Below are 18,257 nucleotides of genomic sequence, written 5' to 3' on the forward strand. Positions count from 1 at the left end.
ATGATTCCGTTCCCATCTCCACCTCTTTACGTTATATATAGTCAGAGTGAATTCAATATCACGCATTCAACCTACCACTACCACATATAAAAATAAAATAGCTAACATTTACATCAAGCTCTAAGGTTTGCAAAGCACTTTTAAAATTTTTCTCATTTTATCCTCACAGCAGCCTGGGAAAGTGGGTGCTATTATTACCATCACCTTGTAAGTGAGGAACCTGAGGCAAAGATGAAGTGACTTGTCCAGAGTCACACAACTAACAAATTCTGAAGCTGGATTTGAACTCAGGCCTCCCTGATTCCACACCAATACTCTATCCACTGCACCCTCTACCTGCCTTTAGATGTGAAGTCTTCTGTGATATTTTTTGTCTTTGGAAATGGGATGTCTGGAAGGTATGAATTTCAAAATGAAGCTTCAGCCAGGAGCACTTGCAATCTGATTATCCCATACAATCCTTTATTGAATCTGGGCAAATCAAATGCAAATGAGCATGTGTACCCAGAGTCAAGGCCCTAAGGAAATCAAATATGTAGCCAAAAAATAAAATCAGGTAGTTGTTAGTTCTGCCTCCCTTTCCTAAAGCCTTTTTTGATGTCATAGGCATTAATGAGAAGTCTTTTCTTTATCTTTGTTTGCTTAGATCAACAACAAAGAGGGGGTTCAATGAAAAAGCCAAGAAGGCACAGCTTACATAGCAGGAGACAAGGCAGTATCTACAAATGGGGGACCCTTTTCTGGAGACCAACCATGTCCTTGATCTGTCTGCCAGCCCAGCCCAGACCAGCCCAGGGAATCAGAGGATTCCCTTGGTATATGCTTTCTCTCCCCAATCCCATCTCCTCAGAACAGGTCACTTTATTGCTCTACGCTTCTCTCTGTTCCTCTTGGGACATGAGATGGGGATTGGGGGACTATGGAAGGACATTTGCAATAATTCTTGCAAGAGTGACCTCCTTGATCTCTGACTTTTACAGCAAGTGATACACACATCAGAACACAGTGAAAGGGAATTTTCCTCTTTAATTCCCCAAAGCCCCAGCTACTCTACTAAAGTACTTTGGACACCCCCTGGATGCTGAATTAACTGGCTTGGAATACTAGTAAATTGCTGCTCCTGTTGGGCTTCTGGAGAGGGAGAATCCGGCTCAACATCTAGCTAAGTGCAGGAGGTTCAGGGTCAGGACTAGGTATTCCTGCCCCCAAGGCATTTCTGCTCCTCCAGCTCCCCTAATCCCTTTTTCTTAACTCAGCCTTGTCCAAGATGACACATAGTCCCCACTTACGACCTTGGAAATGAAGGAAAAGGAAGAACAAGGTATTGTCAGGCATGGTAGCAGAGGGAAGAACTAGTGGAGGCTAAGTGTTGGCACCTACTTTGGCTATTGAACTGAGAATTTCAAAAGCCTGCTGATGAAGCACGCTACCCACTTCCTGACAGAGAGCCTATGGACAAACTAAAGAAGGAGACACACATTTTTGAAAATGACCAATATGGGAATTTATTTTGTTTGACTATGCATATTACAAGAGTTGTGTTTCCCTTTTTAATTTTTCTTAGGGGAGATAAAAGGGGAAGAAAATAAATGCTATTTTTTAAAAATTTAATTTGACAAGAAACATACATAATCACACTCTATTCTATACATGTTATTAAATCTTAATGACAGTTTCCCACAGTTTGGGGGAATAGTTGGGATAATCACAAGCACAATTAATAACATAAGATAATTATATAGCATTTCAAATATTACAAAATGCTTTACATATGTAACGGGCATCAGGCTAATGGGGGCTACTCCTTGGAGCAAAGCAGACAGAGAATATTTCTGTACGCTCAAAGGAATGAAACCAGGCAAGGAATGTCTGGTTCTGTTTCAAGAATTGGCCTTCCATTGGCCAATCCCCCATCATCAGCTCATTTAAAACCCAAAACTAACCTGTGAGCTAGTTATTCCAGGTCTTATTATCCCCATTTTACAGACGAAGAAAAATCTGAATGAATGAATGATAAACTATTTATTAAGCCTTTAGGTGCAAAGCACTGCATCAAGTGCTGGAATACAAATGGGAAAGTGGGATGGTCCCTGCTCTCAGGGAGCTCACATTCTAATTGGGGAGATGACATAGACGGTACGTGACAGTTGCAAGGCAGATGGAAATGGCCCTTGGTGCTCAGGGTGCAGTAGCAAAGCAGATAGTAATGTATCTTCTTTAGTATCATTTCCGCTGATAATATCACATCAGCTTCTGATGATGAACCAAGGGCAGCCATCTCATCATTCCCCATCTGGCTGCACTCTTCTGGACTTCATCATGTTATCGTACCTGTCACGTACACTCACACTCCCCACAACACACACAGATCTTTTAGCTTATTTCTGTATGTTGTCTTCCCCCGTTAGATTGTGAGCTCCTTGAGGGCAGGGACTATTATTTGCCTTTCTTTGTATCCCCAACACTGAGCACAGTGCCTGGTTCCTTTACTTCCTCATTCATTCCTCTCTCCTTTCCTTCCTTCTTTCCTTTCTTCTTTCCTTCCTTCCTCTCTCCCTTCCTTCCTTCTTTTCTTCCTTTCTTCCTTCCTTCTTTCCTCCCTTCCTCCTTCCTTTCCTTCTTTCTTTCCTTCCTTCCTCCCTTCCTTTTTTCTTTCCTTCCTCCTTCCCTCCCTTTCTTCCTTCTTTCTTTCTTCTTTGCTCCCTCCCTTTTTTCCTTTTTTCTTTACTTCTTTCCTTCCTTTCTTCCTTTTTTCCTTCATTCCTCTTTCCCTCCCTCTCTCCCTTCCTTCCATCCTTTCTTCCTTCCTTCCTCCCTTCCTTCCTTCCTTCTTTTCTTCCTTCCTGGCACCTTCCCACAATGCAGGAAATGTAGAGGGTGGTGACAGCACCATCCCATGATCCACTTCCTTCCCTAACCAACTCTGTCTTTGGTGAAGGCACCAGGCCCATTTAAGTACACCTCCTCCCATCCCACTGCTTCAGTACTCCCTGGTGTCCCAGGGCTAGCACAATACATGGTCCTCCCTCAGACCCCCTGACACTTGCCCCAGCTGAAAAGAATTGCTAATCACAGCTCTATTGCTAATTCACAGAATCATAAAATTATGAAAAATCTTACAGATTACCCAGTCTAACAGTGAAGTACGAATCCCCTCTATGTCATTTCCTAAGAGTTATGGTGCAGTGTTTCCTTAAACACCTGTAGTGACAGGAAGCACACTATCTCTTGCCTAACTCAGGGCCACAGTTACTCTGTAGACTGAGCCAACTATCTGCCTCGAGTCCAGTCATTTGGGGCCAAGTAGAAGAAATGTAAGACTTCTTCTACGTGATCACTCTTCAAAATACTTTAATATAGCCATCTTACTCTTCTTCACTCTACCCCCACTTCCCCTTAGTCTTCTCTTTTCCAGATTAAGAATCACCTTGGATATTTTAAAATACTAATATCACATAGTTTGGGGTCCTTCAACATCCTGATTTCCCCTTTGGGAGGCTCCAGTTTGGAAGCATCCCTCTTCCCTTGTAGTGATGAAAATTGGTGGTATATGTCAATGAAAGGCAAAACTCAGTATGGCATGGTCATTCCAATAACTTGGCTTTGAATGGACTTGAACAACATCAGATAAAGGGGTTTCTTAACCGTGTGTGTGTGTGTGTGTGTCCGTGTGTCTGTGTGTCTGTGTGTCCGTGTGTCCGTGTGTGTCTGTGTGTGTCTGTGTGTTGTGCTCCTTAGGCAGTCTGACGAAAACTTGGACCCCTTCTCAGAACTGTGTTTTTAAATGCATAAAATTGAAGGAAAAAAAAAACAAACCTTAGAGCTACAAAGGAAACCAGTGGTATTGGTCATCAAAATATTTTTAAAAGGAAGTTCATGGACTCTAGGTTACGAGTTTTTGATAATCCAAACCTCTGATGTACAGATGAGGAAACTGAGGCCAAAGGAAGGGAAGGGGCTGCTAGGCAACACACTGGCCCTGGAGTCAGGAGGACTGAATTCAAATCTGGCCTCAGACACTTACTAGCTGTGTGACCCTGGGCAAGTCACCTAACCCTAATTGCCTCCAAACAAAAATAAAACAAAGAAGGTATAACAACAATGCTGCTTGCCACTACTGTGGCTATGTAAGACCAACAACGCCAGCACACAGAAGGGCTGCTAGCACGGGTTCTTTGATCTGCTTTTCTAAGGAAAGCAACTTTAAGGGGTTTACAATCTCACTTTAATTAAACATACATATATCATTCACTTAGTTCAGGGATAAAAGCCAACACCCTGAACTTCAGAACAAATACAAACAGAAATTACAAGCATACATTATATAAACAGAGCCAAATAACACAAATCAGCAAACAGACTTCTAGCTGTCTGTCCAAGCAATACATAAACAGTTACCAGAGAGAAAAGCAACATCTGGGTTTTTCCAAGCTGGGGGCCTCCATGACTGTTTCAACAATTCAGCTAGCAGCTGCTATGGGGGCGAAAAATGAACAGAAGCCCAACAACAGGAATGCTGCAAGCCCAGGTTCTTTTGATCTGCTTTACTAAGGAAAGCAACATTAAAGGGTTAACAATCTCAATTTAATCCAGCATACAAAAAGGGGAAAAAGCCAGCACCCTGAACTTCAGAACAAATACAAACAAATTACAAACATCAACAGACAGACCTTGCCTGATTCAAATCTCAATGCATAGTTACCAGGGTTTAACAAAGTCTGAACATTTGGGTTTACAAGCTAGAGGGCTCTTAACTACAGCTGCCCAGAGTCTCTACATCAGCACACCTTCAAGAGTGACAGCTCTGTTCTCTCTTTTTAGGCCATCTTTAGCCGTCATCAAATGTCATCTGAGTGACCAGAACTTAAGCTCTTACTATTGGCTCTGGTGTTAGCAACTCCCCTTAGCACCCTGGGGTTTCACACCCACATCGACTTAGCACATAGTAGCTAGGGGTTTTGGGCCTACTTGGGAGTGAAGATATAATCAGACCTCCCTTCATTGGCCCCACCTGGAGCCTCACCTTAGTTACCAATACAATGACTGCTCCCCAGAGTCTCGTCTGGTCAAATCACAAGACATTCTTACAGTGAGTGAGAACCCCCAAAACAAAACTCCAACCTTAACAGCTTATATACCTTGTTCAGGGTCAGAGGGCATCACAACCATGTGACTCAAACCCTCCCGTGGCTTAAGCAGGTCATCAAAGACTCTTGATCCAACCAAAGACTTTTGATTGAAACAAAAGCAAGACTCATCAAAGGCAAACAAAAGACAGCAAAAAGTCCACTTTGCTTGCTATTACATTTGAAAGGCAAGACTAAAAGGTACTTGATTACCTCAAGGCTGAGAAGCACTCAGAGAAGACAAAAAACGAAAGGTCCCACTTTACCTGTCTGATTCAAAGGCAAAAAGTCCCACCCTGCTTACCATCCGAGAAGGGAAGGGGCATCCCTAGGATCATATAACTAGGAATTGGTAGAGCCAGAACTCAGGCTGGGGTCTTGTGACTCCAAGCTACAACATGCTGCTTCTCAGTGGTGCAACTCCATTGGCCTGATTTTAATTATTACTAAGTAAAAGTAATTATTACTGATTAAAATCAGAGACAATAAGTTAAAGTGGAAAGCATGCTAGACTGGGAAATGGGACAGATCTGGGTGTAAATCCTGCTTCTCACACTAGAACAAGCCAATCTCATTGAGCCTCAGTTTCCCCATTTGTGCAATGAAAGGTAATAATAGAACCTACTTCACAGAGCTACTGTAAGACTCAAAGAAGATAATATACACAAAGTGCTTGCAAAGCTTACAATGGTTTATTTCCAGCCTTTTTTTAATTCCAGGCAATCTCTACAAATATCAACTAATTTGTTAATAAGGCATATGCACAGTGGCTTCCGAATAAATATGTATTTGAATTTTTTAATCAGACCAATGGAAGACAATTATAATCAATTGCCTTTTTATCATTTCCTTCAGGAGTAGAATGGCATACAAGGCAAATGTGCTTCGGTTGAGTGGTGATGGTTGGGTTACTTTTTTTCCTATTACAGAGGGATACACATGAGTTAGCAGTATCTTATTTATAGGTAATGACAGAGGCATTTATTATACATTCCCTTAATCTCCAGCCCTGCCGAATAACAGGATTAGGAATTGAGCCCCATATGTAGATGTTAGGGTGTGTGTCAAAATTGAGATGCTTCAATAAATTTACTTTCAACTACAAGAATGGGTCCTTGATGTACCTGTTTGATTATTCTCAATGTCTAGAAACCGAATCTCAGGAATCACTTTAATGGCAGTCTTAGGAGGCCTTGCCTATGATTACATCACATTTGTACACATCTGCTATCTCCTAAGAAAACAAATCAGCATTGTTATCTTCTTAGCTCCCATCTTCTTAAATGAACAATATTTTAATTAATGACACAAAACCCAGCTCTCCTCAAAGATAGGATATTTGATATATTTTAGAAATATATTTTTACAAGAGGACCAGGAACGACCAGTGATTGTATTGTTTGTATTATTATCGTTGATAATGATAATGATTGGCTTTAGAGACACACTATTGCCCAGGGGATAGAGATCTAGCCTTATAGCAAGGGACACCCAAGTTCAAGACCTGCTGAAGAAAAAAAATGGCAAACCGCTCCAGGATCTTTGGCAAGAAAATCCCAAATGGGGTCACAAGGAGTCGGACATGACTGAAACAACTCACAAAAACAACATCATCTCTATTCTAGAGCCGGTATGCTCTTTCCACCAGACTATGGCATCCTGTCTCTTACTAGTAGTACCTTCTAGTAATTGGTAAGTGGCAGAAATTAATTAATTAGCCTTTGAAAAGATTAATATGGTTATTCACAGCTTCAAGAATGTAGAGCTATGTTCTGTTTTAGCTATATTGATCAGTGAACACCTGGAGGCAGAAGACATGAGTTCAAATCCTGCCTTAGATTCTCACTAGTTATATGACCTTTGACATGTCTTTCTTAAACTCTCTCAACCTTTAAAATAGCATCTCCCTTACCAGGTCAGCGTAAGGATCAAATTAGATAAGATACATAAAGTGCTTTGCAAACCTTAAAGTGACATACAAATAGGGTGCTGTATAAATAAAAGTTATAGTTAGTTGTTTTTAATGTTATTATTATCACATCAACTCGACAAGCAGTTATCAAGGTCTTACTCTGTGCCAGGCCCTCTGCTGTCTTCTGGGGATAGATCAGTACAAAAAGAAAATTGTTAAGCCTGTGTAAGGGGCATTGTAGGGCATCTGCCATCTCTTCCATCCATACTGGACTCTTTACCTGGCATCAACAGTCACAAAATGCACATGCTATCTGCAAATCACAAATCCCAGATCTGAACTCCAGCGATTGCCCAGAGAGAAGTGCTGGTGGGCTCAGAGTGGCCACAGCAAGACTTCAAAGAACTGAGGAATAGGAGGAACAAAGAGGGCTGCAAATGCCTTGGAGCTGAAAATAGCCAGGAGAGAAAAAAAAAATCACCAGCTTCTCCATCATTTCTTTAAAGGTCAAATTTTTTGTAGGTGGATTGGGAGAGTAGTGGATTGCAGATACGTTTAACAGCAGGGTATTTTCCGCTGCCATGACCAGTTAGGGAAGATTTTCAAAAACATATCTGCTGGTAAACAGTTTGGCCTTACTCTGGGTCACCTGCCTGATCTGGGCTCTTTGCCTCATGGATTCTTACCTGGATAGAGTCCCAAACCTCACATCTATCAAAGTTAAGCTTTCAGTCCAGTCCAGCACATTTTTGAGAGAGCTGCCTTTGTGATGATTGGGGAAGCTTTAGGAGGCAGGTTGAGCTTCCTGTCCCAATGTATGAAGCACACATGCGAGGCTTGCTGGTCAGACTCTCCCGTTTCCTCTACATGCTGCTAGTTCCCAGGAGAGGATGCCTCAGAATCCCAGGGGAAGGTAAGCAAAGGCAAGGGAATTCTCAGGGACCACAATTACAATAAAAATAATAATGGTGATGATACCTGCTAGAGTTTATATAGCGTTTTAAGGTTTGCACAACACCATACACAGGTTATTTTATTTGAATTTTTTTTTTAGGAGGTGGGGGTCAGGACCTGTGATTTCATTAGTGGAATTCCCAGTGTGGAAATTCTTTCCATTGACTCAGTTTCTCTTCTGTCACTACAGTCTTAAAATTGCCAGTGAGATCAATGGGGACAAGTGAGGAGGCAAGCTGCCATTTTGCTGGCTTGTAGAGGTTGTCTAAATGTTTTCTATTTCTCACTGAAGTCAAGCTACCTCCACCCCACCGAAATAGGCAGTCCCTCCCTTCTTCATCCTTTCAAGTAATCAATCAATCAAGCACATACATTTATTAAGAATCTAACAAGAGCCAGGGATTATGCTGGGCACTGAGAATAAGGATTAGGATGAAGAAAAGGGTAAGGATGGTATTTAAACAGTGTCTACCATGTGCCACACATTCAGATAGTCTGTGATTCTGAGCTTGTCAGACCAGATGAGCATTGAGAACCCAGAAGTCTCAAGTTAACAACAAGTATTTATTAAAGCATTTATTATGGGCCTGATACTGGTAAGCCCTCAGGATAAAAAGGGAAAAAAAAAGTCCCCAAGAAGAATATCCCCTGCCACGTTTAAGTCAAATGAACCTAGGTAGACAAGTCAGTTATAGGATCTTTCCAGGGATTCCAGTCTAGGGAAAGGAGAGAAAGAAGAAATACTAGGTTATCGTGGAGCTCTAGACCTTCCTTCCCAGTGGATTTGGAATATCTGAGGATTCCAAAAAAAAAATCTGTTCTGTACCCATATACCTAGCAATTGAATAAGAAATAGCCTATGGCTTGCTGGAACACCTACTGTACCTTTGAATCACCTCCTTGCCCACAGCTAACCCAATATGAACCAACTACTATCGACAGTCCCACATCTGCCAACCCTGAAGGAATGGTAGGATGCCGATCTCTTTTACAATTAATTTGTGGATGCCATGCAAACGAGTAATATCAATTTATCCTTTCACAAAAAAGTTAACAAGGATTTTGTTTTTATTTGGGTAGAGAGATGTTTTCCTTATGAATGAATGAAAATGAATGAATGAATGAACATTTATTAAATGCTTACTATGTGCCAGGCACTGTGCTAAGGTATAACTAGGTATATAATTACAAAAGCAAAGCAGTCCCTGACTTCAGGGAACTTACATTCTAATAAGGGAATATAATTCAATTCAATAAATATTTAGTTAAGTGGTTACTATGTACCGGGTGCTGTGCTATGCTGGGGATACAAATAAGAAATACACAAAGAAGAAAAAGACAGTCCCTGTCCTCAAGGAGCTTAGAATCTAATGGAGGAAGACAACACATGAAAGGCAGCTGGAAAATGGGGGGAGAGGCGGACGCCAGAGGGTACCATGGTCAGATGCATCTTGCACCTTGGACTTGCAACCAAGCATGGTTGCAGAATGGAGAGTTGGATGAGCTGAAAATCCAATTTCTGCCCTCTATAAAGGAAAGCTTTGGGAGGAGTTTCATTCTCCACCCTCCAGCCCTCCAATCAGAGAGGAAGGGAGGCGGCTGGAGGTGGTGTCCAAGGCCTGAGTTAGCAGCAGCGTGATGAGATTATAAGGGATCAGCTTATCCTGGGAGGCATTTTGTCCCTTGGCGTTGAAACCAAAATGAAAGAGTGATGGTTATGGATGGATATTTTAGGCTGGGAAATGACAAGGCTGAGTCTAAGGAGTAGTTCCTAGTGAAGAATCTCCTTCCACCAATGCATATCAGTACCTACATGACAGTTTGTGGAGTCTTAGAGAATTAATTAACTGAAACAAGTAGCAAGAAAAATATCTTTCAGCCGTACTCTGTAGTCCAGGGTAGAGATAGTTGACGTGGGGCGGGGGGGGAAGAGGGAAATGGGTCGGGGAGAGGGTGCAGGGGGAATGCAGATTTACAGAGAAAAGAAATCTCTATCTGCAACACCAAGGACCCTTGCTTAGTTTCCTCTGTCCCACCTCACCCCATTCTAGTGACCAGGAAGATCTAAGGTACAGTGACTGGGTAGGGGAAGAAGGCAGTTCCATCAAGTGGTGATAGAAGAAAGACTTCAAGTCCTATTACAATCCTATACACACACACACACACACACACTCATTACAGTTATCTACATGCATGTATGCATACATATATACGAAAGACATAATGCTGAATGGACAAAAAACTGGCCTCAGACTCAGGAAGTCCTGAGTTCAAGATCCTGTTTCTGACACATACTGACAGTGGAATCCTAGGCAAGTCATTTAACTATTTAATGCTCCCGGTTAACATCCAAGAGGAGAAGTGACAGAGTAAGAGTCATTCTACATTTGCAGAGGGAGAGTCTTAACACTAGTTAAATCACAAGCATGATCAAATGTTGTGTGTATCCATGCCAATCTATATAAATGGACGTATATGTATATACATTCAGCCCTTATACTCACCCCTCAGGCTGCCTGTTGTTTTCTGCAATTTCTCTTTTCTCCATCAAGGGGGCTCTTGATGTTTGCTCTAACCTGGTTTCAACTAGATTAAAAGGTTAGAGGCTGGAGGAGAGCCTTGCAATGTGCTTTGCTCCAGGCCTACATCCCCAAAAGGATGGCCCCAGGCCTTGTAATCCCCTAAGGAGAAGTTCCATCTAGCAGGAAAAGCTCCTTCTTGGCTTACTCTGCCTTTCTGGGGACATAGGAGGCACTTTCTCCCTCTCCTAACACTCACCAATTTCACCTCTTCCATTTGTCAGGGAGCTAAAAAAGGATGAGAGTTTTAGAAGAACCATGCACATTTTTGCCTCAATTACTGGTCCTTCACACGCAGATGTGAAAAATCATATTCAAAAGGCATGAATTAACACAGCAGAGTTCTGCCTGGGTTTGGTCTCTAAGCAGTAATGACAGCTCAGTAAACCATGCTGATGGGTGATCATTGGAAGGAATGAAGGAATCTTACCACCAAAATATTCTAATTTCTTCAAACGAGCTAGAATCATGTAGAAATTTTAGAAAACTTGCCAATTGCTTGAATAGCTCTGGAATCCCAAGACCAAAAGGCTACTATTCCAGTCATTCTAGCTAAGCAGACACAAGGACACTTTGGACCACACAAACCGAAAGTCCCCTTCAGACGTCAAGAAACTCCTGAGTAGGTTAGCCAGCCAAAGGAGCTTTGAGGAATTTGAAAAAGACTCAAGCTATTTATTGGAGTTAGGGTTTTGTAAACTTCTTGCTAATAAGGATTTTTTCATTTATTTTATTTGTTCTCCATTCCAGCCCCCACCCAGCTAGAACCTAGAACCTATGGCCTTGGGACACATGTGGCCCTCTAGGTACTTGTTTGGATTCAGTCAAAGGGCTCCACTTGAGTACCTAGAAGGCCACATGTAGTCTCAAGGCCCCAGCTTCCCCACCCCTGGCCTAGCACAAATCTGGCATAGTGTATGTATCTAGCACATAGTAAATGCTTGATAAATTCTTGCTGATATATTGATATGAGCATGCCTCTGAAATCTTCTAAGTTTGCCCAATAGTTGCAGAAATTCTAGAACTCTCCAAAGTTGAGTCGCACATTATCCCTTTCATCTGGAAGCACAGTGTAGTGGAAAGAGGGCTTAGAGTCAGAAAACGAAAGCTCCAATTGCTATTCTGCCTCAGTGGACCTGGAAACCTGACTGACAGACACATAGCAAAGTATAGGTGAACATCTCTAAATTGGGTGTCTTTGCACAGGTGAGGTAACAATCTGCTAGCAGCTACTGCAGCTGTGTAAAACCAACAACAACCAGCACACAGAGGGCTGCCAACACAGGTTATTTTGATCTGCTTTGCTAAGGAAAGTAACTTTAAGGGGTTAACAATCTCACTTTAAGCAAATATACATATATAACTCACTTAGTTCAGGAAGGAAAAGCCAGCAACCTGAACTTCAGAACAAATACAAATAAATTACAATCAGAGACAATATAAACAGACCAAATCACAATTCATAGTTACCAAGGAGCCAATGGGTCTAACAAAGTCCCAACATCTTGGTTTACAAGCTGGGGGCTCTTAACAGTGGCTGCCCAGAGTCTCTTTGAGTCACACATCACTCTTCCAGTGAGTGAGAGCCCTAAGGGAAAACACTAACCTCTGGGTTTATATATTCTGTTCAGGGTCAAAGGGTGAGACAGCATGTGATTCACCCACAGTGACCTAAAAGCAAACCCATGCAAACTAGGCTTTCCCTTGAGGCAAGGAGGTCATCAAAGACTCCTGATCCAAACAAAGAAATGAAGGCCAGACTCTTCAAGGGCACTTGATTAAATAAGCACTAAAAGAGAAAAACAGTAAAAGAAAGTCCCACCTTAATTACCAATACAAGAGGCAAGCTCTCTGCCTGGCAAACATCCTACCTCACCTCTGCCTCTTAAAATCCCCATTCTCCTTGAAAGCTTGAAATAAATGCCACCTCCTATATAAGGCCTCTTCTAATCCTCCCAGATGTTAGCACCTCTGTCATCTAGGGTAATACAGTGGATAGAGTGCTAGGCCTGGAATCAGGAAGCTCTGAGTTCAAGTCCAGATTCAGACACTTACTAGCTGTGTGACCCTGAACATGTCACTTAACTTTTGTTTGCCAATGTTTGTTGTTTGCCAATTGTTTGCCAGTGAGGATAATCATAGGACCTGCTTCTTCATGGTTACTGTGAAGCTCAAAAGAGATAATATTTGTAAAGCTCTTGGCACATAGTAGGTGCTTAACATATGCTTGTTTCCTTCCTTCCCAAAGTATCAAGTATTTATTTTGTTTGTGTGTGCATACAGGCACACCTTATTTCATCGTGCTTTGCTTTCTTGTGCTTCACAGAGATGGTGCATTTTACAAACTGAAGGTTTGTAGCGCCCCTGGATGGAGCAAGTCTATTTGTGCCATTTTTCTAGAAGCATGTGCTTTCATCATGTGTCTGTGTCACATGTCATTCTCACAATATTTCAAACTTTTTCATTATTATTGAATCTCTTATGGTGATCTGTGATCAGTCATCTTTGATGTTACTATTCTAACTGATTTGAGGAACCACTAACTGTGTTCACATAAGATAGCAAACTTAATCAGTAAATGTGGTATGTGTTGAGACTGCTCTACCGAGTGGCCTCTTCCCCCAACTGTCTCCTATCCTCAGGCCTCCCTTTTTCACTGAGACAGAAAATATTGAAATGAGGCCAATTAATAACCCTACAGTGGCCTCTAAGTATTCAAGTGAAAGGAAGAGTCAATCAATTGGGTACTTCATTGTTGTCTTATTTTAAGAAATTGCCACAGCTACTCCCAGCCTTCAGCAACCACCACCTGATCAGTCAGCAGCCATCAACATGGAGGCAAGACCCTCTCTTCTAGCAAAAAAGATTATGACTTGCCGAAGGCTGAGATTATGGTTAGCATTTTTTAGCAAGTAAAGTCTTTTTAATTAAGATATGCATGTTGTCTTTTTTAAAGGCATAATACTATTGTATATTTAAGGGACTATAGTATAGAAGAAACATAACTTACATCAACTTGGGAAACAAAAAAAAATTCCTCACTTTATTGTGATAGTCACTTTATTGTGGTGATCTGGAACCAAACCCACACTATATCTGAGGTATAACTGTATATATGTACATGTTGTCATTTGTCTCTCATTTTCAAAAAAAAAAACAATGCCATCATGGGGTGGTGACTTGAGTGTGAATTGGATCTACGTGAGGGAGTGTTGTGTAAAGTCATCGACCTCACTTTCTCTTCCATGGTCATCAAAGTACAGTGGCAAGACAAAAGTCAGGGTGACTGGCTATGGTCCAGGATGACGGTGGTATCTTCGATGTCTCACCAAGTTCTACGTTCCACAGTGCCTGCTTCAGCTGCCTTCGTGGCTGTTGGAACGAATTGTTTTCACCTGTCCATTCCCATTTGGCAAGGGGAAGTCTTCACACACATGGGGTAGACGGTCTCCTAATTCACCAATGAGTTTGAGGTCTGTCAATTACCCTCAATGTATGCATATGCATATAACCATAAGATATGTATACTTATACATATGAATCTCTGGACAATTCTGAGGATGCTCAGACAATAGCCACCTCTATGTCTGATGGGTCCTGTCAGTAAAGTCATTAAACACATTCGAATATCTGATGTGTAGGTATGTTTGCATGTGTATATACATATGTGTATATGTATATATATACATATACATACATATACACACATATATTTTTATATATTTATGTACATATAAAATATGCATATATTTTATATACATTGTTATATACATATAACATATATATATGTATGTATGTGTATATATATATATATATATATATACTATATATATATATGTTATTCCCCACCCTTCCAGCCTCAATCAAATCAGTTAGCAAGAATTTATTAAGCAGTTTTCTCACTGATGCAAGGAGGCAGTTGGGGTTAGATCCAATGATCCTTAAGGTCCTTTCTGGGTTTAACTCTTCCTTTGATTGTATGGTTATAGATCTGTAACTGGAAGAGGTGTCAGAAGCCATCAAATGTAATTCCCTCATTTTACAAACTGAACAAAGTGAGGCCCAGGGGGTTGGGTCACTTGCCAAGGTAGTCAGCAGCAGAGGCAGAATCTGAACACAGGTCTTCTGACTCTATAGCCAATGTTGTTTCTCAGCTCATCAGTGCTTCAGAAATACAGAGACAAAAATCAAACAGGTTTGATGACTTTATGATAACTGGACCCCTTGGGCATAGAGATGGCTATTATCCAAGCATCCTCAGAAGAGTCTGGATGGTTCCTGGATGACTCCTCAGAGGATGGAGAGTTAACAAGGACCCGTTGCTCAACTTGAGCTTGAGCACCTCGAGTATCAATTTCTACCACTGGCCATGGTCAAGGCAAACCAGAAAGTATTTGAAGAAGAAAATATTCCATACATGATGAAGAATTCTATTTGGAATTGTTGTGCCTTCTTCTGCCGCACTAGAGAAATGTCCTATGCTAAGCAATACCTTTGAGGTATGAGACAATGTGCCCATTTTCACAGGCTTCTCTTTGACTGCTACCCTGGATAATGCTAAGACCCTGACTCTTAAATGAAAGCAAGAAATACCATTATATAAAAATAATAAAGCTATTTGAAAGCAAATGTGTGTAATGGGGAGGCTTTAAGCAGCCAGTGATGTCATTATGTTCTTTTCTCAAACAGACCTGTCTCCTGGTGACACCAATCAAAGAAGTGGGTCATCTCCCAACAGTAATTTTCTTGGAGGCCATGAAATTTTTGAGTTGATTTCAACCTCCTCTCCCTGAACATGAGCTGGAGAACAGAAAAGCTGGTGGGGGGGGGGTTCATCCAGACTAGCGTGCTTGTCATCAGCTCCATCTGAAGAGTTTATATCCTTAATGGGATCAGAGGTCTCATCAGCGATCTTTCATAACTGCAACAGAGAAAATATCTTTCTCTCACCATGGATTCCACACCTGACATTTCTTCTGTTTATCAGTTAACAATTATTGTCTGAAAGGTGGTCAATGATGAGTGAAATTTATGAAGTCCTTAACAATTGAGAGTGAGCTCAGGGACGCCTAGGTGTCTGTGATATTCGGCAAACAAAACTATGTCCCTGCCTCTGAGTAGGAAGCTGTGGCACAGTGGATAGAGTTCTAGGCCTGGCGTCAGGAAGAACTGAGTTCAAATCCATCTTCAGACATTTACTCTCTGGGTGACCCTGGGCAAGTCACTTCCCTTCTGACTACCTCAGTTTTCCCATCTGTAAAATGGGGCTAAACAGAGCATCTATCTCCTAAGGTTGTTTTGAAAATCAAACGAGATATTTGTAAAGTACTTAGCAGAGCGCCTGGCACATAGTAGGTACTTAATAAATCTTTAGTTATACAGGCAGTAGGCTCTTTCCATATGCAATGGAATTTCAATGCAGTTTATTATATTAGTTTGTATTTCCAAACATATACTACCTGTATGACCTTGGGTAGGTCAATTAAGATCTCTGGACCCCAGCTTCCTTTTCAGTTGGTTGGGCTCTGTGATCTCTGAGTTTCCTTCTAGTTCTAAATGTTATAAACACCAGTTCTTATGTTCCTATGTCTCATGAAACATTACCAGATACAAACAAAGCTCAGCATAATGCTACTACTCCAGGGTCGCTGTGAGGAAACCATTTTGCAAATGTTATTACTCAGTCAAATACATAGATGTAGGGGCTTGAGCTCAGGATTTCTGAACTGCTAAGTGGCTAAGTTGATGGGGATGTTCACATCAGGGAGTGGGATGCCACCAGGCAGCCTAAAAAGGAGCAAACTAAAAGCAGGAGGGCAGAAACAGAGATGCTCCAAGGTCCAATGCCAGTCAGTAGTGAGATTGGGCACATGAGTGGCCACTGAGTTTCCAGACTGGGTGAGATAGGGAATCTCAGTCTCAATTTTTTTTTACATCTGGAGGGGGATTTAGATGCTAATGAGTCCAGCCCTCTGATTTTACAGATGGGGAAACTGAGGCAGGGAGAAGTTAAGACATTTGTCCAAAGTCACACAGTTGTTAAGTGTACTAGGAGGGATTTGAATCTAGGTCTCCTGACTCCACATCTAGCACTGTCTCCATGATTTCACACAGCTTCTTTAAAAGGGGATGTTCCCTCTGATGCTGGGAGAATGAACCCATTCATGCCTGAGTATTTTGTGGTATTCTTGTCAATATACTCCCATAAGTTCTCTTTGGGGCTTTTAAAGCCCTTCACAATATGATTCTAGCCTACTTTTCCAAGTATATTGTACTTTGCTCTCCTTATAGAGGATAGCTAGGTGGTGCCATGCATAGAGCCAAGAAGAGTCAAGAAGACTCATCTTCATGAGTTCAAATCTGGCCTCAGACACTTTCCAGCTGTGTGACCCAGGGCAAGTCACTTAACCCTGTTTGCCTCAGTTTCCTCATATGTAAAATGAGCTGGAGAAGGAAATGGCAAACCACTCCAGTATCTCTGCCAAGAAAACCCCAAATGGAGTCACAAAGAGTCAACCATGACTGAACAACTGCTTTGTGCGCTCTATGTTCCAACCAAAATGGTCCTGAAGCATGACATTCCATCTGCCACTTCCAAATAAGCCTTTGCTTAAATAGACCACCCCCCATTCCTGAGACATGCTCCCTTTTTTGCTTTTTTTTTGTTCTCCCTCTCAGAAACCCTGGCTTTCTTCAACACTCTATTGAAAGGTAACTTCCTAGATAAGACCTTTCCCTGATCCCATCAGCTGCTCTTGCCCCCCAGAATCACAGAACGTTTGAGACCTCAGCAGCTGAGCTGTAGAGGAAAAGAAATGATCGCTACCAAAACACCAAACAAATGGTTGCCAAACCTCTGCTCAAAGGCTTCCAAGGACGGGGGGGGCTTACCCCTAGTAGTAACAGGTGGTCTATTCCATTTTGGGTTTGCACTAATTGTTAGCAAGGTTTTCCAGGTTTCGAGACTAAATTTGCTTCTTTGCAACTTCCACACTTGGAATCACTGTCACCAAGAAGAACAAGCTTAAAACTTCTTTCACATGGCGGTCCTATAAATACTCAGAAAGGTAACTATCGAGTCCTCTCTAAGGTTTCTCTATTCTCCCGTTCTCTGGGTGAGTTCAAAGGATTGAGTGTTCACTTAAAGCAAGTGTGCTGGAGCCATCTTGAATCTTGCTTGAGAGCCAATGGTTAAATTTTCAGTGGCAGCATTTGTACCTCAAAAATCAGCAAAAGCTACAAATCATGGCTTGGTTTACTGTTTCGTTGATTGTTTAGACATAAGAAAGTTATCAAGAAAATATTAATAATGCTGATAAAATTTTAAAGTGTGTTGGGCATATAGAGAGCTGATTGTTAAATAGTTGTGAAAATATGCTATGTATAGAGCTTGCTTTGTATATATTTGTTTGCATGTTTTCTCCATCATTAGACTGTAAACTCTTTGAGGGCAGGGACAGTCTTTTGCTCTTTTGTTAGATCTTGAAGAGAGGACTCATTTTGAGGTAGCAGTCAGACTGGCGGTATCTTCCCTTACCAGGACCCTAGGAAGCTATAATTATGCACTGTCAACCTGGACTCCCATTTGGTGAACCTAACAACAAATTGTCATTATTCAATTGTTCCAGTCGTGTCTTATTCTCTGTGACCCCATTTGGGGTTTTCTTGGCAAAGACATGGGAGTGG

This window comes from Trichosurus vulpecula, chromosome 4 (genome assembly GCF_011100635.1).
Source record: "Trichosurus vulpecula isolate mTriVul1 chromosome 4, mTriVul1.pri, whole genome shotgun sequence".
In the NCBI taxonomy this organism is placed as follows: Eukaryota; Metazoa; Chordata; class Mammalia; order Diprotodontia; family Phalangeridae; genus Trichosurus; species Trichosurus vulpecula.